Source organism: Patagioenas fasciata, chromosome 3, assembly GCF_037038585.1.
Source record: "Patagioenas fasciata isolate bPatFas1 chromosome 3, bPatFas1.hap1, whole genome shotgun sequence".
Classification (NCBI taxonomy): domain Eukaryota; kingdom Metazoa; phylum Chordata; class Aves; order Columbiformes; family Columbidae; genus Patagioenas; species Patagioenas fasciata.
In genome coordinates, this window is record NC_092522.1 from 91,765,276 (window position 1) to 91,787,609 (window position 22,334).

Here is a 22,334-nt window from a genome sequence, read left to right on the forward strand (position 1 = left end):
TTATTTCACTGCCATAAATTTACCTGCTGCTTATTGAATTTTAATGAATCATCACAAGTCATTCACAGTTATTTTGGACTCTCTGTGTTGATCTATTTTTACACCTACATATTGTCTCATTAGGTGTATGAACTTCACTATCTTCAAGTAAAAGTAATATATTTTTCCAAAATATTTTAGGACCTGAACACAATTTGGAGATAACCCGATAAAAACTTTTTTTTTTTTCCTATGTAAGTGTATCAAAATCAGGTAACAGCATCCATCCACTTAATAAAAAGCTCTTCATTGTGCATATAGGAAAATATCCCTTTCTTACACATTATTAGCTCCTTAGGACTAGTGCACAGAGAAAGAGCTCTATCCTTCTTTTTTGTAATTATCAGAGGATAAAAATATCCCATAGGGTCTTCAATTTTATTGATTTTTCTTATGTCCTGAGTTTATCCTGTTTTTCTAATTGGTGATCTCAATTTTTTTTTTTTCTGCCTATGTCAGAGATAATTCTAGTCATAAGTAGGATAAAAACAATTTGTTCTGACAACATTATTTTGTATTAACTTCAGAGCTTTTCCATGCCCCTGGAAGTATCAGGGAATACCTTTTCTTGGGGGTTTCATTTTATTTATTTATTTATTTATTTTTTTCAGTAAGCCATCCATTAAGGAGACCTGGTATCTGATGTGTACTCAGTCCTCAAACAGACATCCTGTCTCCTGCAGTAGCTATAAATTTCATGTTTCCAAGATTAAGTTTTACCTTTAGGTTTAGCTTAAATGCACCTGAAGTAGGAATGCTTTGCCTGTCATATGATGTGAGGTTGGCTTGTCCAAGTTTAGCCTAAGTTTCCTCCTTAGATGAGTTACCACAATTAATGCACATGAACTGGTGTGCCAGTGTCCAGTTTCCAAAGGAAAATATTCCACTCAGGTTTCAGGTGATAAAACCTGCAAAAGTTATAGCTATTCTTGTCAGTTGCCATCACTGATGACCGTTTTTTTGTGAAGGATGTGTGTGCTTTGGCCCTTCAGAGATGTGTACAATACTGCTCTGCAGGCTTCCACAAAATATTTTCATGGAATTATGACACATTTGCTCAAAGGTGGAGCACGCTGCTTTCTCAACTCCAAAATCCTCCACAGTGATGCTGGTGATCTCATGCTCTTTGCTCATTTTTTTCTGCTGAAGTTTTCATTTACACCCAGCTTTTCCTATGGGTCTGAGGTAACCCAGGTGCAGTATTGCTTTCTTGCTTTCAAGACCTGCTTCCCGGCCTGGGTCTGTCCCACACTCTTATTGTAAATTTAACTCAGGATTTAGTCCTGTTTCTCCTTGCAAGATTTCTGTGTTTGCATTGCAATCTAGTCTTAATAAGAGATTCTAAATGTTCTCCATATGAAATACTTTGTTTTATAGAAGAGATTAGACTCTTGAATAATCTGCTTCCTCCTATAGGAACCTCCACATTTTGTGAGCTCAGCTGGCAAGGAGGTTTAATTTTTCCCTTCTTCTGTAAAAGTGACCAATCACCTTTCCGTCCCTCTTTTACTTTTGGGATATCTAGGATGAGTCCAGCTCTGTTGCCACTATTCTGAAGACTTTCAGAGTCTTCTAATTTTTTTAGAAGAGCCATATCCTCACTGGCTCTTCTGTTTTATGTTCTTATCCACCTTGTGTACAGATGTTTCACATTCTTCTTTCATGAAGTGCTATGGAAAATTGGTTGTTATGGTACTTACCTCTGTTAATATATGGACTCTCCAAGCTCAGAATCATGGGGGTTTGGGCTCTTTAATGTGCCATGTTAGCAGTATTGTTTAAAATAATGTATGCATATGTCAATGTGTATGTTTGTTCTACCACTTGTGTTGAACAGATGCCAAGTAAAAACATGCAACTGCCCTTAGGCACTTGGTATCTTCCTCAAAGTCACAAGAAAGAATACACAGTCCTCTCAGAAGAAGATAACAGGCAGGATGCTCATGAAATTACTGAGTAGTAGTATATCATACTCTGAATGAAAATGAAGTATATTGAACATACTGCAGATATGACCCCTTGCAGAAAAGCTGAATAAAATATTATTACCATACTTTGTGGAAAGGTGGAAAGGATGCAGATACTGACCAGAAAAGGAAGTACAAAAAGTACAAAAAATGTAATGGATACATCTTAAAACTCTTGCAGGAATTGCTGTAAAAAGCAAACAATTTTATAACTACAGTGTAGGATGATGAAATGACTGTTCATGGGTTGTAACACCTTAAATCAAAAGAAGTAAACACAAGTTTAATTAAAAAATATTCTTTTGCATCTATATGTGACCATTAAAAGTGCAGAGAATAATAGAAATTTTCCCAAGAAAATTCCAGCAGAGTTTGTGGAATAGGCAAGTTCATTTGACAGATTTAAAATTGATGTTGAGGTGCTCTGGAATAATGGATTTTACAATGTCTGATGCCAACAGATAGGTGCTTTTCAGACTATTTTCAGGATCCCAACAGGTTTTTTCACACTACTTGGAATTTCCACATTTCTGGATCTGACTCAAATGTGGGTCTGAGATTTACTTCCCTAAAAAGAAGTCTGAGAGCTTATGAAAATAACAGTTTCAGAAGAAATGGCATCAAGATGGCTCAGGCAAAGATAAATATTAGAAATGTTTTCAGGTTTCTGTTTCCTTATACTATTTTTTTTTTTTTTTAAACAAACAAGCAAAAACCCCCTTGTCCCCCAAACAAACAAACAAACCAACAACAAAAAAAAGCTTTTATGAACTGTCTTGGTAAATCACTAAATGCATTCATTTTAAACAAAGACAAAACAAGGCTTGTGTTCAAACTCACTGATTCATTTGCCTGTTAAAACTATCCTTTAGGAGAGGCTGGAGTGGAAGGAAACAGTTGTGGCATCTTTTCATCCAGTTTCTCCTGCTCTTTCCACCTGAAAGCTGCCTCACATTGTGAGCTGAGGAAGAGAAAGCAGTGTTTATCCACACACTATTTTATGAAGGTCTGAGGGTTATTATTTTCTCTGTTGGAGGCTACCCCATAGAAGGGTCATGGCATTTAATTCGGAACCTACACCTACAAGGTGTAGGTAACTAGTAACTCGGTTAAGGTGGGTCTCCTGCTGAAAGTTCAGTGGGCTGCATTACAAGATTATTTGATTTTTGGGTAAGAAAATTTTGCCAGTACTGTGGTTTAGAAGTCACTCAGTTTTGTCCAGATGAACATACTGGAGAGGCTACATGGTAGATCAAGTTGAAGAGTTTGCAGCCTTTTCTGGCAAGAGGATGGCTTGAGAGATCGTGTTTTTTCTAGGAAAGAAAGACAGTTCATACAAGTTCTCTACAAACCTAGATATCAGTTAATAAGCAGTCCTATAAGGCAAGTTGCCACAGAGATCAGGTGATTTAGTAATTCTCAGAGAAAGGCTTTGTCATAAGTGAGTGTGAAATTCTGAGTGCAGAAGTGGAAATACAAACATAGAGTGACAGTCTGGAAGTAAAACAAGAAAAAAAAAATCCTGGAGCAAAATCTACTTGTCTGATATTCAGAGAGAAAATAAATGCTCATGGACTCTTTTTAACAACTGGAGAAATGCTGGTGTAGCATGGACATGTCCATTATATTACTTCCATGGCAGGAAAATACAGTTTAAGAAGCAGAAAGACCTGCCTCTCCCCAGCCCAGGAGCAGTAAAGGGTGATGGCTGTTGCTTCGTACCATCCCAGTGGTCTGTGTCAGACCACTGCCCCAGCCAGAGAGGGAAAGCCCAGTTTCTTTAACCAGGAGTGCCCACTCAAGGTCAGAGGTTGGTTTACTTTCTTCCTCTGAAGTAAATGGGAAATGTAAATTAAGGGCGCAAAAGGTCTGAAAAACTGAGAACATGGAAGACAGAGCAAATGCCTCAGCATTAAAAGCTAAAACGGGGAGACAAAGTCCTCTGAATGTTGTCAAAAACTGAAAACAAAACAAAAAAGACAGTCTGTAAGAAACAGTTTTTTGGGACAAATTCATGAAGGATGATGTTGTTATCCTTAATCTTTCACAAGTCACTCAGCACAATCTTTCAAATTTTTGTGTGGACTCTGAGAAGTCTTCACTTCATGGTATGATGAGATCCTTTCTGAAGCAACCGTCCCTGAATTTCTGGTGCTTTTTGTAAGAGAAATCAGTATTTTACCCACCTCTTTGAGTACTGAATTTATTATTGTTTCACTAGGACTCAAAATGGATTGTCCACCATATGTGCCCCTGTACGCCTTCACAAAAGCATTTACAGCCAAATCTCATAGGTAAGAGAAAGGAGTGAAGAAGAAAAAGAAAAGAAGCAAAAGAGAACTTTAAGCAGTTCCTTGCTTGACAGGTCTATTATTTTGAGTTATAGATAGAAACAAACCCCAAATGTAATTTCTCATAGGAAGGGAAATAATTTTTTGAATTTTGAAGTTTTAACAGAAGGCAACAGTGAAGATGGCATGTCAGAGCAATGATTTCCTCAGCTCAGACTCCCTCGTCAAAGGCAGGATTTTATTTTAACTTATTTTCAATTTTTACTCCATTGCAGCTGAATTTTTCGTCCTTAACTTTTTTTCTCTTCTGACTCCTTTTCTTCTCCATTTCTCCTGAGGTTCTTACATTTTTCCCTAGCACTGAGCTGAATTTCTTCAGCCATGATAGAACAGCACAAGTCTCAATTCTGGCAGCATCAGCTACCTAATGTTTCTTGCAGTGATACGTGACCAGGTGACAGAATTTCCAAGAGCAGATCTTCCTCACTTCTTTTTTCTTTTGAGGCTGGTGGAGGTAGTTTTTGGTAGAAGCAGCAGAATTTGAATGAATCTGGCAAGGACTGTTGCCTCCCTAACAGAAGGATTGCAATTAATCTCTGTTCCAAGGCTGAAAGTGACTTTGGGTGATAGGAAATGGCAGAAGATAGGAAATGTGTGACCACTAAAATACGTGGCAATGCAGGAAACTATAACTTTATTAAACTATTACTCACCAGAAAAAAAATGCTGTTACTTACCAGAGCCCTCGGGAGCAGTGGCCAGGATTTACACATCAGAGCAAGAGCTGTGTCCCAAACTTTTCCAGGGATTAAAGGCTCAACTTGCTCACCCAAACCACATGGTAGGTAGGAGGGATGATGGAAAACGCTGCACGCAAATGTAGAAACGTAAGGACACAGAAGAGACTGGAGCACAAGGAGACTTTTGAATTTCCCTTCCCATTTGCACCTTGGAGTCTCCTACCGGAACCTGCAGCAGGCAGTAAAAGGGTGGTTATTCCTGCCACACAGTTGGGCACAGTGCTCCCTGATGCTTAAAGAAGTGCCAGTGAAGCATAAAACCTTAAATGGGGCAAAGAGGCTCTTTCATATCTAGGACTCTGCACCATGTCTAATCTTTCCATGCCAAAGTACAGTTTTTCATACCGGTTTTTATATCCTCACTATATAATCCTGTGTCTTTCTCTTGAGGTCTGTCTGATAAATACAGACTTTGTAAAAACTATTTTGGGGGACAACTCTGACTAGACCACCATCATACTGGACAGCAGCACAGAAGTTTTGTTGATTCTGTCTTACTACAACTTTTTTCACTGCCTACATCATTCACACAGGCAAAAAATTATGACAGTGGAGAATAGGAACTATTACATAAAGGGGTAGGAAGCAGATTTAAAAAATTGTCTTATAGTAATTGTTACAGTTAAACCAACTTGCACAGTCAAACCAACTTCTCAGGGTTTGCTATAATAATAATAAAAAAAGTGAAAGAAGAAAAATCACATCAGAAATTCTGATGCATTGGGGGCCCGCTGAGGCTGAAATCCTCTTCTCTGGAAGCAGTGGAAGAGCTTCAACTGCATTAGACTTTAATAGCTTTATAATTTTATAGCTTTATAAAAAGAAATTGAAATAAATTCTTAAATAGGAAGTGCTGTGACACAGACCCATTTTAATGGCTTCAAAAATCAGAAGGGGCTTGCTTTTCTCACGTCTAGCACTGCATTTGTATTTGCAAGAGAAGATTTGCCTGGCTTATGGTTCAGCTATGTCAAATAAAAATTCCTCAGTCTGTATTCAGTGAATCACAGTGGACACACGCAGTATTAGGGAATAGCCTGTGTGATGATTGCAAAAAATCCAATACCCAGGTTTCTCTAGCAGGATAACAAAAATACCAAATGGCATGAAAACAATATAAAAAATTTAGCCCAATTTGGATCATGAATGGACATCAACAAAAGCACCTGATAAAGTTATTTATTATTTTTTTTTTCCCCAAAGGTGGAGTGGTTCTTGAATAAAAAGTCTATGAAACATTGCTTAGAATACATAAAGGACATAAACATCCAGCAGTAGGACTGAGAAGCTGGAATGCTATAAAGCTGAAGCAATCTTAAACAGTGAACAGTGGCAGTAAGAACAAAGTGAAAAACTGTTGGAAACTTCACAGCAAAACAAAGTCTTGAGTGAATCTGGCAGCTGAGACTGGACATAGCTGGATAAAAAGCCAGCTGGTTTTGTTAATCTGCAAGTGGAAAAAGATGGGTTTTAATTGTTCCTTTAACGGGCTGCAAGCATCCTTTAATGAAAATAACTACAGAAAGGAATAATAGAATTCAATTAGTCACAACAGGTGTATGTTAGAAATCTTTAAACCAGAGAACACAAGATGTCCTTCAGAGCAACCAGCAAATTACCTGCTAATGAATGCTGTCATGAAAGCCCAGCTGGCAGGACTCTCTGGAAGTGCCAACATTGCCAAGGCTATATCAACAGGAGAATAAGGTCATGTGTAAATGTTAAAGTTGATGGAGGTTAATGAAGGAGCCAGTGGCAATGGACCAGGTTGCCTTGTTCCCTAGGTAAACCCAGGCAATTCAGTGCAATTCCTAAACAATGTTCACTGGCAGCCTTGAAGAAGAACCTGAGCTGGACTTGAATGCTGTTGTTCCTCAAAAGAAGCCTTGGGAATGGCAGTGATAAAGTCCCTTTGCATCTCCCCCTAGGAGAGAATCACATCTGGGATATTCATGGCTGTGAATGAAGTAAGAGAGGGGTTCTGCATTTGGAAACAATCTCTTCTCCCTGGGGGAGGGTGGAAGAAATTAGAATGGAATGTTGTTATTTTATGGAAACTCATTGTCTGCACCTGCTGATATTTTCTCACCTAGGGGAAAGAAAAATGATGGAAACCCAACAACACAGCATATTAGAGAAGTTCTGGAAATTGTCTGTTATAATATTTCCAGTTCCTACTATTTAATACAAATTTTTGTGGTATCTGTTGTTCAAAAATTTCAGATCCTGGATTTTTTCACCAAGACAAAGATCTTGGATTTTTTCATTTTATTTATTTATTTATTCTTTTTTTTTAAACAGCCATTTTTTCAGCTAGTGAAAGAAAATCTAGGGTATGTCCCTCCAAATGGTTCTCACACCAAAAGATACGTACAAAAAAATCTAAAAGTCTTTTAGACAAACGTCCTTATCTTTAAGCTACTCTCAGGACTCCTTTACAGGCTTAAGTGATTTCAGTTTCTGGAGGCTGGCCAATATGAGTATGCCTACCTAGATGTAAAAGGAAGGACATGATTTTAAGATACAAATTTAAGTATGTCAAATGTGTTGAACATGTAAAATGTTCCCATTTCCCATATATTTGGATTCTCACATAATGTTAGTCTTAAAAACAGAAAATGTTGAGGTATTGAAACTGCAGGCCACTCAAAATATTGTTTAAATAGGTAATGGAAGTGGTCATACTGTCATATTTCACTGAATTCTGCAGTTCATGGAGAAATTTGGGAAGTAATCGGAAAGCCTTTTTCAGAAGGTACCAACACTTGTGTATGGCAAGGAAATGACTATATGCTTTAGAGTTCTGGATACTGAAATGAATCAGGTCATTGTATGAAGATGTTATTTAATCATTAATCTTGGACATAAAATACAGAGAATGGTATTTCTAAAATGGCTTTCTGAGATCATTGATATCAGTGGCAGAATCCAATATATTTCAGTGAGAACAAAGAGAGGATTACTGCGAAGAGCTTTTAAATATCCAGCCTTCACTCTTATTTGAAGTAAATAAGTGTTGATTAACCCTAAACCTAACAGACTGATGAACTGCAAGCAGTTTTATTAAACACCAGGTGACCCATTTAATTTCTGTGTAGAAAAGCCGATGTGGAGTGAAATTTTTTTAAGTGAAACTGATGCCAAGTGTGGCATACTTGTTTGCTGCTTGATTAAGATTACACAGAGCAATGGTTTTAACTCAAAAAGAAAAAAGAATAAAAGGGTGGCAAATGGGCTGTAATACAGAGATTAAAGATTCATAGAGCTTTTTCATCCTGATGGTATTGAGCCATGCTTAGACTATTTGAGAAAGACGGCTGAATTGACTTTCTGTTCTGGATAATGGACTGATTAAATAATGTTGTAAAGACCACTGAAGAATGCAAAGAGATTTTACTGCGTAATGGGCAGAAAAAGGCATTCCTTCTGAAACAGCAAAGAGCCTGGTGTTTGCAAGTCTTTGCAGTGGGGAAAACTTTTCAAAGAAGGCTTGAAGCTGTATGTATGTGTCGAACGAGAAAAGCAACATAAGCAAGAGAAAAATAGGAGTGTGCATGGGAGGGAAGACAACTAATACATCTCCATCTGCAGAAACACCAAATGAGTTTGGGACTGTGAAATTAACATTCTGAAGATAAGGAAAAAAAAAAAAAACAAGACAAAAGCAAACCAAAGTCCTTCACTCTTCAAGTTACGGATATCAACGTTAAGACTTTTGTACCGCAAACAAAACCTTATTTGCCAAACTTACTGATGACTGCTGCAGAATGAAAACTAGATTTTCTCTTTGGTAGAAAGTTATAGTATTACGACAGGGAAGAAAAAGAAGATTAGAAAATGTTGGAACTTTCTGTTTGATATTTTCTATCTAAACGATACACTTAAGACATTCACAAAACAGAACAGTTCATGCTGTCATTTTGAGCTTAATACTGTTCCTGCCATCTTCTTAGAGTTTCTTTGAAAATGCTTCTTTTCTAGTAATTTAGTCATTAATTTGCATCTTTGCTGCTATCTTTTCTCCAGAAAAGTGTCGTTTGGGTGTCGTTGGAGACCGTATCTCTGCTGATGCAGTTGCGTTACTGGTAGGACATGCAGTGCCTCTAGATCTGAGATAAGGCTGTGCTGTGTTTCCTAAGCCAGGGGCCAGAGGGAATGTCAAAGTGCTTTGAGGAAACACAGCATCAAAAGCAAGTGCAGATTCACATTCAAGTAGCTTAAAATTTATTGTTTCATTTCATTACTTCTAGTGAAAATATCACAAAGTTTAGTCATCAACCACAGTCAAAAGAGGTCTAACAAAAAATTTCTGACCAACAACGCTATCAAGACACTGTATGATTGAGATATTGGAAGATATCAGGTTGTTTTTTATTGAAGGGTAGTAACAGCTAAGTCAGCTTCATTTCAGGTCCTGAACGGTGTACTGTACTGCTTTCCAATTGCAGGACCTAAGTGCTCATTGGTTTAAATGTAAGTTTAGATTTGCTGCATTGAAGCTTTTTGGTGAAATATAGAGGTATTTTAGAGGGTCCTATTTGCACTAAAATTTCTGGATTTCTTCCAAAGTACAAATTTCCCAATTTAAGCTGGTGATGCCCCAGTAGATGCATCATAAGAGCTCAGCTGTGTTACTCCACTATAGCTAGATTTAATCTAGCAATTACATTGGCCCAATTCCTTTTTTATTAAAATCAAATGGAAAGGAAATAATTAGATCTGATAGCTATTATATAAGAGAGTATGCTGAAGGTGAAGTAATTAAACTGTAATTGTAGTAAATTATGTTTTTCATTAAAGTTGTAAGAAATCTGTTAAATGATTAGCTAAAATGTTTAGGGTCTTTGAAGTCCATTCAGCTTTTTATTCTGCAGAAAGATCAGGGGGATTTTCAATCTGTGAATATATGTTTAGATACTGCCCTGCCTCATGCTATCAATATCAAATTGTTTCCCAGCTTGTTTGATTTTACTAAGTATTGTTCATTATTGATAGTGCTACAAAATATGTAAGATACTTTTCTGAAGATGAAATGTAGCTGTTGTGAGGCACTCTGCAATCGAAAAGGTATCTGTACATTTATGAACAATCTGAGTAGCTCATCTACTGGGAGAGTATTTTTTTAAAAATAAAGTCAGCCCCTTTAATTTATCTATCCTGCTTTCAAAATCATCTTCTGCAGAAGTGCTATTGCAAAGAGGTGTTTTCTAGGGAAATACATCTGTCTGCTTTGAGTAGGGATGCTATTACACCTTCAGTGACTCTGCAAGTGATCTGTGACTGCCCCAGCTGTACCAGGGCCTGAATGCCCTGATTTTTTTTTGCATGTTCAGATAACAGACAAATATCCAATACCCAAGTTCTGTGTTTTTAACACATCATGAATCATCCAAAGGACACTAAACCACAGGCTTCCAGACCACTGGAAGCACTTGTCTATATGAGGTGAACATGTAAAAAAAAAAAAAAAACCAAAACAACTCATCCAGGGAGTTATATGAATCAAGTAATTTTTGCATAAATAATCAAAATCTTTCCTGATGGCAGCAAGGGTTACAGGAAAAATGCTGACAAAGTAAGAGCAAGTTTTCCGCAGCTGTAAAACAACCTGGGGATAGACTCCAACAATAAGCTGGTCCAGTCTGCCATGGAGAGCTGCAAACCCATGGCAGTGCACAGACCACATGGAAAGAAAGATGGAAATGCTTTAGATGAGCATTAGACTTGGAAAAGAAGTGAACTTTGTCTCAAGGAGGACCTTTCAAACAAATTGAGAACAGATATGTCTTAAGGGTAAGCTGAAAGCAACAAAAAATTACCACATCTCCATGGCATGGACATCCATATAGACATTCACATCCTAGGGAGCTATAAGAAAAGTTAGAGGAATGGAGAGATTTTCTGTTATTCAAAGTTCATGGACTAGTTAGGGGGCTGCATTCCTGTCTGAGATCCTGCAGTGTGGAGTGCTTCACTGGAAACATCCAGTCATGTGTCTTCTCCAGATAGCTGAAAAAAACCCCAAACCTGACAGGGGGTACTCTAATGGCACATCTCTAGACATTTCTTATTTGAACTTTGAGCTACAGGCCCCACACCTTTTTTCTATATTCTTCTGGCAAAAAGATGTTTTACGCATCATAAACCAAACCATGATCTGAGGCTTGATAAAACTTTGTTGGAGGCTATGTCTCTAAAAAACTATTTCAACACTAATTTGGCTTTCTGAGGTAAAAAAAGAAAAAGAAAAAAGAGAAAAAGAGAAAAGAAAATAAAAAGAAAAAAAAAGAAAAAGAAAAAAAATATGGCATTTCAATCCTGTAAGAGCAATAGGTTTTGGGGCATAGGGAACCTAGTTTTCCCCCTACGCTTTTCAAAAAGTGAATTTCTTTGTATGCAAGCTCTTGAAAGCTGAATAAAAATGCTTTACAGAAAGCCAACCTGCACAGTGCCATGTCAGATACAGGCTACCAAATTGGGTGGACCTGTTGTTCTGATCAGGAATGGTCATTCTGAGAGCATGAGGATCAGAGCTCGTCTAGGTAAAAGCTTAATAAAAACTGTAAATAACAGAAGAACTTAGGGACCAAAGAGCGTAGCTGGAGTACAGTTACACCCAAAGTAGGGGATTTAGGTGAAATTTCAACTTCTTTTTGTTTAAAAAGGAGTATTGTGAAAACAATACCATTACGGTTAAGAAGGTCCTTGATACTGGAGAACACAACTGAAATGACTGAATGCAAAGATAAGAAAGATCATGTTTCACAGGTATACATCATTGCTGACTGAGCTCATGAACAAGAACTCATGAGAAGAAGAGGTGCAGTCAGGGGTGACAGTGAAGGCAATGAAGGATTTCAGAGAGAGGCCAGAGAAAGAGAGCAGAAGGGGGCAATGGCAAAGACAATCATCTGCCCAGAAAGAGGAGTGGATGGGAGAGAGTGACCATGGAGAGTCATGGCTATGAGAGCAGGAGAATGAAAAGGAAAAGACTGGGTTACAGCAGGAAAATTGAGTTGAAGAATAAAGAATTTTCGGTGGAGAAGGAAGAGAAGTAGAAAGAAATTAAAAAAAAAAAAATCACTGGAAGAATGGTTATGGATTCCATAAAATAAGGTTAACACAATTAAAAGAGTGAGTGCTAAGGACCTAGAAGAGAAAAAGTAACATATTGGAGAGTGCAAAAGACAACAAAGGTAGAATGATTTGCTGGTAGACGGACAAGCAGAAGAGAGGGACTGAGGGGCCATATCAGCAGTGGAAACTACAGCGAAATCTGCATGTTATAAATGATACTGTCATATTGCTGCTGGAGCGACACAGGGATTACATGACCAGCCTGAATAAAGTTTTCAAAGAAGAGTAGATCTAGATTTTCAGCTAAAATGATCAAAACTGGGCAAAAAAAAAAGGATCAAATCAGGACAGGTTCAGGCAGTAGGGCTAGGTGATTATTTTAGGTCCCTTCTACTATTCTATTCTATTCTATTCTATTCTATTCTATTCTATTCTATTCTATTCTATTCTATTCTATTCTATTCTATTCTATTCTATTCTATTCTATTCTATTCTATTCTATTCTATTCTATTCTAGTCTAGTCTAGTCTAGTCTAGTCTAGTCTAGTCTAGTCTAGTCTAGTCTACCCTGCCCTACCCTGCCCTACCCTACCCTACCCTACCCTACCCTATCCTATTGACACTGTAGAAGTTTGAAGGGCAAATGAAAACATTTCCTAGCAGAACTGAGCCAAATTATGATGGAAACAGAAAAAAAAGAGTGTAAGTAGAATGCAGGATGTCTGATATCTATGGTGACAAGTTTTGCCTTTTGCACCTGGCATCACTCTGCATAATGTTTATAGTTGTGTTTCTCCGAGTGTTTTAAACTCTGTGTGCTGTGATCAAAGACTTTTCAACCTACTAATCCTCTTAATCCAAAAAGCACCATAAATGTGAGACAGAGAAATGGTGGTCTCATATTCTCTGTCATTGCTGTTCTTCAGTAAAAACCAAAAATGTTTGACAATCAGTAGTTTTAAGGAGTTGAAGTTAAATCAAGCTTATTAGATTGGTATCTCACTGTGCGATAACTTACTCACAAATTAATTCCTTTTGAAGAAGCAGTAACTTAAATATTAACGGGCATTATTTTATTGAGGTTTGCATATGTTGCGTAACTGTCTAAAAAAGGAATTATAATTCTTCCCCCTGACGAACATCACCTGTAAAGCAGCACTAAAGCTTAAAAAAAAAAAAAAAGGAAGCACCGGGCAATGGAATATTGGATTTTTTAGGTTTTCCCTGTGCGATGAGTGCAGTTTCTTGCTTGGTCTGATGAATAATTCCATGACTTTTTGATACATTTTGGGAAGATTTGCCACTCTGGAGAGCCAGATACTGTGGAAGAGAGGATCTCAAATTGATTTGAATCATTGGTTGAATCTCTTAAATGGATTTAAAGAAACACTAACACAAAGTTTTCCCATTTTTCATATCAATGAAATGTTTAATAAAATTGTTTGATATTGTTTTTCCTTGATTTTATTTTTTTGTTGTTTCTATATGACATTCCAGTGTCAAAATAATCCATGTTACTCATTCAAGAATGCTTATAATCTTGTACAAGCCACAGAAAGGATCCTTTTGAGTAACAGAGAAAGAATAGTTTTTTTATGATAAAGTAAAAATTCACCCTGACTTCAATAGTGTTAGGATTTTACTGAATGAATGTAACTACCTATTTACTATGTAGTTTGGTGTAATTACTGCCACATTATTGTAAGTTTTCTAAAAAGCGCTACTTCATTAAGATGTTATTTATGGAATGATTTGAATGTCTTCCTTTTCAATGCAATTAATGTTTATATTTCTACAGCTGTTAGGCAAAAGTTTACTGCTGAGAAATACTACAGTAGATGTTCATTATTTCTAGAGTAATTTTTGAGAAATTGACTGTTACTGGTATTACCATTATATGTTGCTAGTTGTTAGTTCATCTATTTCCATTCCTAACTACAAAAGCATATTATATAGGAAGATTATTTTCAACATTCCAGTCTTCTGAATGGGGAGACTCAGAGTCAGAAATGTGTAATGAATTCAAAAAGACCATACGAAGTGATTTGTAGTACACAGGACCAGAGACTGAGTCCAAAACACTGTCAGTTCAAGACTACACACAAAATATGCTTTTAGCACATTTGAAATTTCAAGGAATTTCATTATATAGTAGTGGAAGAAAAGATTTTATGTGATGGTCATCTCTGAGTGATGCTCCCTGTTTTCAGAAGCCAATCCTGTAGTCTTAGTTGTTCATTAAAGAGATATTCTCAAGAAGTAAGCTTATTTAAATTCCCACCTATGTTCTTCAAGATGAGAAAGGATAATTGATTCAGATGATCAGGCTTACAAATACTTTGCTCTGGAAACACGAGCTTGTGGAAAACTTGCCCTTCCTGGGTGTTTAAGCAGAGAGTGTTTCTCAAGGGTGCCATATTAAAACTCTGGATGCTTCTGAGTATTTGAAGACTAACATGGAAGATATTTTTTTTTTTTTTTTTAAATTTTAATGGTGAAAAAGAAACATAACAAACTTAACAGCATGTTTCTTTCATATATTCTTTTATATATATATATATTTTTTTTTTAATTATTTTTTTTTTCCCCCGGGAAGAGGTGTCCATGTCCTCGTCATGTATTTACTTCAAGATTAAGAGGTTTTCCAAAGCATGTGAGAGAAGAGCATAATTGTTCCATTTTCAGAACAAAGATTATGATCACCTTTGAAACACTTCAACTTCTGGAGACCATATGAAGTTATTTCCTGTTACACCAGGGTGTCCTTGCTCTGTGTTTCCTTCCTCAGTTGCTTTCACACAAGATTTACTGTCCTTGTGAGTAGTCTGGATGTGCGACTTCTAGTGATCTATTTCACTTGACTTGGGAGTGATCTTAATTGTCTCAAAGTCAGGGCTTCAATGAGCATTTTGTAATTGGAAACCATCTTCCTGAAAGGTTTAGGGAGGTGAGGGGAGAGAAAATATCAAAGTTTACTATTCTCTCGTGAGTGCGTTTTGTTTCTCTATGCTGCAGAAGCCAGAAGTTCTGTGTAAACTATAATGGGTAAACATCTGTCTTATGCATTAATATTGCTGTGCTGGTATATGTGACAGGACAAATAAGATATCCCCAAAGCTCTGAAGTGATTATTTACAACACTCATTTAACAGTAAGCTAATTCTTAGGACAAGAGTGTAGTGAATGTATGTGTGACTGCAGCAGCTGGTGCTTATCGTATTTACTGAAGAACTTCAGAACAACATGTTCTGTCAAGAGCAATCTGATATATACACATACATAGAGAGTGGCTCATTTATGTGTCAGGTTACAAGACAGACAACCACCCAGAGAGTAATGCTCACCTATCAGTCAGCTTAAAGCTGTCAGTGAATAAACTCTTTGTGGTGGAAATTTAGAAGGATGGCTGTGGAAGAGCCCTGGATTATTAAGGGCTTGGAACCTAAACAGATCTCATTAAATCAGGACCTTTAGTAAATTACACAAGTAAAATGCATAGGGAGCAGTCTGCTCAGCTTTCCAAGATGCTATGAGCAGCGGCTTGATGTGATTTTCAGACCTAATGCTGTAAGTCACACAGCTGAAAAGACCCCATTTGCAGACATACAGGGTGACCTGACAGCTTGCCCTCATTTGCTGGTGGTTGTGAGCCACGTGCCTGGCAACCTGGTTAATGCAGGGTGCTGTGATGGTATAAGCAGGCAAGGCCAAGCCCTCAGGTCAACCCTTGGATACAGCATCTCCTGTGCTGGAAGTGTTTTCATAGAGACCTACTTCTATGCACACAGTTATGTCAGCTGTACAAGAATTCTTGTCTGAGTTCACCTGCACAAAACTGGCTGACAAAATTAGTTGATTGTCTCCCCAAACTGGCTGTCAGCATTTCACTGCCTAGCACCTCCCCAGGCCAGATGACTGATTCCTATATGTGTGAACAGCTGATAGGTAGAAGGCTGGGGCTTTTAGGTTGTAGGGTTTTTGCCTTCATTTTAGCATGACCTGGGCAGCTAGGAAATGTCTGTTCTGTAGGATGCAATCAGACCATGACCAGTACTTTTTAGTCTGCCCTACAGCCTTAATACATTTTCCAATGTCTGCACAATATCTTATTCTTCACAGTGGTTACAACTCCCTTTTGCAAGGAAACCATGGGTTTGCTGTCACCCTTCTTGCTTCTGCCAAGTCCCATATATCACATGGCCCAGGAAAGAAGTTGGTCACTGAGAAGAGACAGAATGGAGCATTAATTCACAGCATGATGCTGCCACAGGGAAACATGTCTGAAGCAGTGCTCTGTTGACCTATTGCCTGAGATGGAGAAGAGCATAAAAGTAGGATTCCATGGATCTCAGAATAGCAGAGATGCCCAGTTCCAAATATACTCCTCTGTCATGTGTAGGTCAGAGAAAGGGCTCAGGAATCCTACCAAAAGCCAGCACCATGAAATAGCAATGAATTTTGTACTTTTTGAATAGAAGTAGAACTACTTACTGGGCAAAGCAAGTTAATCATGGAAGCATTTTTGCTGCTTGCTGGCAAAGCTCTTGAGCCAGTACTGACACATATCTATATGGAAATACAACTTTTTTGGCTTTTCAGCTTCTAGGTAAAGTCTGTCTAATCATCTGTCTCCCACACACTGGTATGCTTTGCAAGTCTCAACTTGTTTCATCATTTATGGTCAGTGATGTCCTGATTTGCTTACAAAATACATTTCTTATTCCAACTGAGCCCAAATTTCTAGTTACTTCTCCAGGCTGAAATTAAAGCCAAGGGCACTTAGAAGAATTTAAGGAGCAATTTAAGGAGCCAGGATCCTCCCTGACCACTGAGAACAGAAGGCCTAGAGTTAACTGCCCCACTCTTCCCTGCTTCCCACAGGCAAGGGAGAAGTTGGGCAAAACCGGAGAAGCTATTATAAATGTGGTGAACTGAAGGAAAGCTGTAACAACTAGGGTCGGCTACTTGTTGAAGAACTTAGGTCACACTTCTTGTGTGATTTCATATTTTTGATTGTTACTGGATTTACAGCCTCTGAGTTAGAAGCAATTGCTGCCTCAATAGGGGCTGCATGCTTTCATGCATTTGTGTAAGGGATATCCCCTTCCCACTCATAGTCAGATGCGTCATGGAGCAGCAAACTTCAAATAAGCCAGAATACACACTGCCTCATTCTTGCACAGCTGGGTCCTGGTATCTTGCACATGGAGTGGAAGAGCCAGAGAATGACTGACATTGCACTGGACTGTTTTTCCATGATGGGATATGAGAACAAGAGACCAGTGCTAACGGAGGAAGTAATACTGAATAGAATGGTTTGGAAACACAGAAATACCATCCAGGCAGTTTCTCACTGGGCAATAATGCTCTCAGTGACTATAAATGAGGCTCTGGGGAATGAGAAAGATGTTGTCGGTGTACAATCTTCAGATTAATTTCTCATCTAGAGCTGAGACAGAATGACTGAAAGGCTCGTTTTCCAGTTCAGATGTCTTCAATCCCTAGTGAGCGATTCTGGCTTTAAGTAAATCAAAAGGCATATTAGTAGGTTAAGTAAAAGCAGAACTCTCTATATAGCCTGTGGTATGAGATCACAAATGATGCCATTTTAAAGAATTAAATGTTCATTATTCTTTAACTGACAGTAAAATCTTTATCTACCTTAACAGAAGACAATTAAAGAAATTGTCTCCTGTTGCAGAAAGAAAACACACTCAGGCAGAAGAAATAACAACATTTACAGGTTCTTTAATAGTATTTAATGCTTTAATACTATATAATACTCTTGAGGCTGAAGCAGCTTTGCTGGGAAAGACCAGGGAATCGTGGTAGACAAGCAGTTGACTATGAGCCAGCTATGTGCCCTTGTAACAAAGGCAACCAACAGCATCCTGGGCAGCAGGAGAAGAATAATTTCTAGCAGATCAAAGGAGGTCATCCTTTCCTTCTGCTCAGCATGAGTGAGATGCACCTGGAGTGCTGTGTCCAGCTCTGGGCTTCCCAGTAGAAGAGAGACATGGATATACTAGAGTCAATCTAACAAAGGGCTACAGAAATAATGAAAGGCTTAGAATATCTGACATATGAGGAGAGGCTGATAGAGTTGGGACTATTCAGCCTGGAGAAAAGGCATCTCAGGGGGATCTTATCAATGCATTTAAATACTTAATGTGGGGAGTAAAGAACATAGAGTCAGGCTCTTCTGAGCAGTTCACAGAGATGGGACAAGAGGAAAAGGTCACAAACTAGAACACAGGAGGTTCTGCTTGAGCACAGCAAAACATATTTTTACTGTGGGAGTGGTTAAACAGTGGATCAGGTTACCCAGAGAGATTGTGGATTCTCCATCTATGGAGAGATTCAAAACCCAAGTGGACACAGTCCTGGGCAACCTGTTCTAGCTGAGCCTCCTTAAGCTAGGGATGTGAACTAGTTGGTATCAAGGTGCTCCTTCCAACCTCAACGATTCTGTTATTCTGTGATTTCTTTCGTACGGAAGATTTTTTCTTAAAAAAAAAAAAAAAAAAAAAAAAATGGAGATGTCTATGTATGTCCAGGATCCAAATAAAGACAGAACTTCTCTTGTTGATTAACTCAGGAAGAATACATCAACTCTGCCATTAAATGCTAAATGCCTTTGCTGGCTATTTTTTTTTTTAAGTGTTGGTTATTATTTTCCTTTAATGCTCAGGAAGGTTCATTGCTAGAAACTATGTATCATGGCTTGGTTTGGACAGGTTGTTAAGTAGCTTTAATGTAACAGTTCAGTGAACAACATCCTTACATAGTGAAGGAGAACATTTCAGGAAGGGTAAGTTCAGCAGAGTGACATTTCTTTTAGAAGTCTCATATCCTTCAGTGTCCTAAAGCTGCCTGAGGATTTAGAGCCCAATACTCCAGCTTGCATAATGCACTGGAAAAGAAAGCTGGCAACTTAAAAAATGCAGATGGAACAAAGAGAGGCATGATTCTAGCCTCTGCTTTCCTCAGACGAATCTCTGAACAACAGGCATATCAATGCCACTTAGATATGCTTTTATTCTGAAAAGCACTGTCACTTTTCCTCTTGATGTTTCTGCATCTGATAGCTTAAATCAGTCAAATCTGGTTTCTCTTGATTAACTCCAGAGCATGTTAATAGAGTCTTCTGCTAACATCAGTAAGAGCTTTATAATTTATTTTAGAGAGTCTTGAAACACACACTCATTTGCCGGGAAGAGGAGATACAGACTAGGTAGAATATGTTATATCCAGTGATACAGTGCAACTTTTCAGCTTCATGTGAACATACTGACAAGTGCTCCATTAGGCCATAAGCACAATCAAAAAAGCCTAATTTTGTCACATTTTTCTTGATCTCCAATCATACCTCTCTAGCTTGACTGTAAATAATTAGGTCTGAAAAACAGAACTTGCTAGATTACTTGTGAACATCACATATATTATTTAGTAAGTAGGGTAATCACGTAGCCATGTCTAAAGTCATAATACATCCTGATGGACACTTAGATGTCTTTAAATTAGAAAAATACTTGTTTTAACTCTGCAACTATCAGATCCTTAGTAGGAATAGAGTTATCTGTTTTACAGCTTGCTACCAATAATGAAAAGTTATGAAAAACAGCAACAATAGATTAATTATAACCTGTAAGCACAATCAATCTGTTCTGAAGTCTTGCCATGCTTCTCCTTCAATATTCATCTTCTTCTCTGAGCTCTGTGGGTACCACAGAGCTTTTACCAAGCTGCTGTAATCAATATGTTGATGAGGATAAACGAAAAAATGGAGTATAACAATAACATGTAGTCCCAGTCCTTGCAGATTCTTTTAAACTTATTGCATTTCATTATATAGCTTTTATTTTCAGGTGACAGTATTTTTGATTCATGAATCTCCTGACTCAGTAATTTTAAACCACGTATTGTTAACATAGAAATCTATGCAGGAATGCCATTAATTCCTGGCCCTGAATGGTAGATAAGCTGAACTTTGAATACTTCAAGTTTGTTTCCCAAATGGGGAGAGTGCCAGCAAAACAATTATCATCCCCTCTTGCCTCTAAACTTGCACTAAGGGTCATTTGAAAAACAAAGATCATTATACCTTTTCGGTACTCAATGATTTTTGTAAGGATTCCTGAGATCATGTGTTCACGTCAACTTATTTCCATGTTTTGGCCAGGGTACTCAGATTGGTTCCCTAAGGTTATCAGTCTTCAGAATAAGATGATTAAATCATTTTCCTTCACTTGAAGGGCAGCACTGCAATGGATCCTTCAACACCTGCAGCTTGTTAATGATACATCCAGGACACTGGGATCCTCAGAGACAGCATTACTTATTGCGATACTTCACTCTGGAGTCTGACCACCCAAGCTGCCTTATCTTGTCTTGCAGATCAAAAGTTTCATTAGATTAATTTACATAGAATCATTTATGTTGGAAAAGACCTTTAAAATCATTGAATCCAAACCTTAACGTGACACTGCCAAGTCCACCACTAAACCATGTCCCTAAGCATCACATCTAAACACCTTTAGAATATCTCCAGGAATGGTGACTCAACCACTTCTCTGGGCAACCTGTTTCCATGCCTGTAAACCCTTCCAGTGAAGAAATTGTTAAGGAATATAATACCTTAGCTTATTGAATTATTGAGTATACTACTTCTTGTGGAACTTGGTTGGAAACTGTTTATGCAGAATTCACTTATCATGTTTGCTTAGTATAACTCCTGTAAGCTGTGAACATTTGAGCTTTCTACTTTGTCAAGTAAAAGAGGCCTCAAAGTCTTCAAGCTAGAAGACAAGCGGAGCTGCATCTCTGGAGATAAGTAAAGGAACAGAAGAAAAAATAGAAGAATGTTTTTGTTTGCCAAGAACTTATTTTTCTCCAGCTGCAGGTGCAAAATAGTAACAAGAGGTCAGGACTTTGACTGATGGCTGACCTAACAAAAAAGAAGAGATCCAATGAAGAATAGGGAGATCCCAGACTCTAATTTTCCAATTGTCTCAGTGATGCACAGGGGGTGGGGCTTGGATTGTGGGGTATAATTTTCCAAATTTTTTTCTGCTGAGGCTTCAGGAGGCACCTAGCATGAGCTGCTCTATGCTGTACCTTGTAAATAAATTATTTATTTTAAAAGAATTTCTGAAATCCCTACCAGAGTCTCTGCTATGGGAAACCTAAGGAAAAGGAACTTCCTTAACACATTTTTTCCCCAATATCCAATCTAAATTTCCCCTGGTGCAACTTGAGGCCACTTCCTTTCATCCTCTTGCTTTTTACTTGGGAGAAGAGACCAACACCTTCCTCTCTATAACCTCTTTTCATATAGTTGTAGAAGGAGACAAAGTCTCAACTGATCCTCCTTTAATCCAGGCTAAATAACCCTAGCTCCCTCAGCTGTTTGTCACAGGGCTTGTTCTCCAGACCCCTCATAAGTTTTTCTGCCCTTCTCTGAACTCTCTCCAGCACTTCAATATCTTTCTTGTAGTGAGGGACCCAAAACTGGACACAGTATTCGACGTGCAGCCTCACCAGTGCCAAGTACAGCGACACAATCACCTCCCTAGTCCTGCTGGCCACACTATTCCTGATACAAACCAGGATGCTGTTGACCTTCTTGGCCACCTGGGCACACTGCTGCTCATGTTCAGATGGCTGTTGACCAACACTCCCAGATCCTTTTCTGCCAGGCAGCTTTCAAGCCACCTTTCCCCGAGCATGTAACATTTCATGGGGTTGTTGTGGCCCAAGCTTGGAAACATTTTAAACATCACGGAACTTTCTGTATGTTTTTCGTAAAGTAATTTGTGACCAGTAAGCTCTAATTTTCTATGACAAAGGCCGTCTGGAAGCCATTTGCTGCAAATGTGTCCCTATCATAAGTATAATGCTTGAAAACACAACTCTGAGGTAGTTGTTTTGCACATGCCATTATTAGCTGAAAGTACAATTACATGACTGACTTGTTTTCTCTAGAAATTATAATAAGTATCGAGTCATGTGTGGTTCCTGGAAAACCACTCACTGTGAATTCACCTCATTAACTCTGCCTGTTATTTTATTGTCTGGTGGATTTGGTATGAACTGCCCTGATCTTGTTAAAGACATTTTGCTGTAACTTACTGATATGCTTAGTGCTACTGAAGGGACTT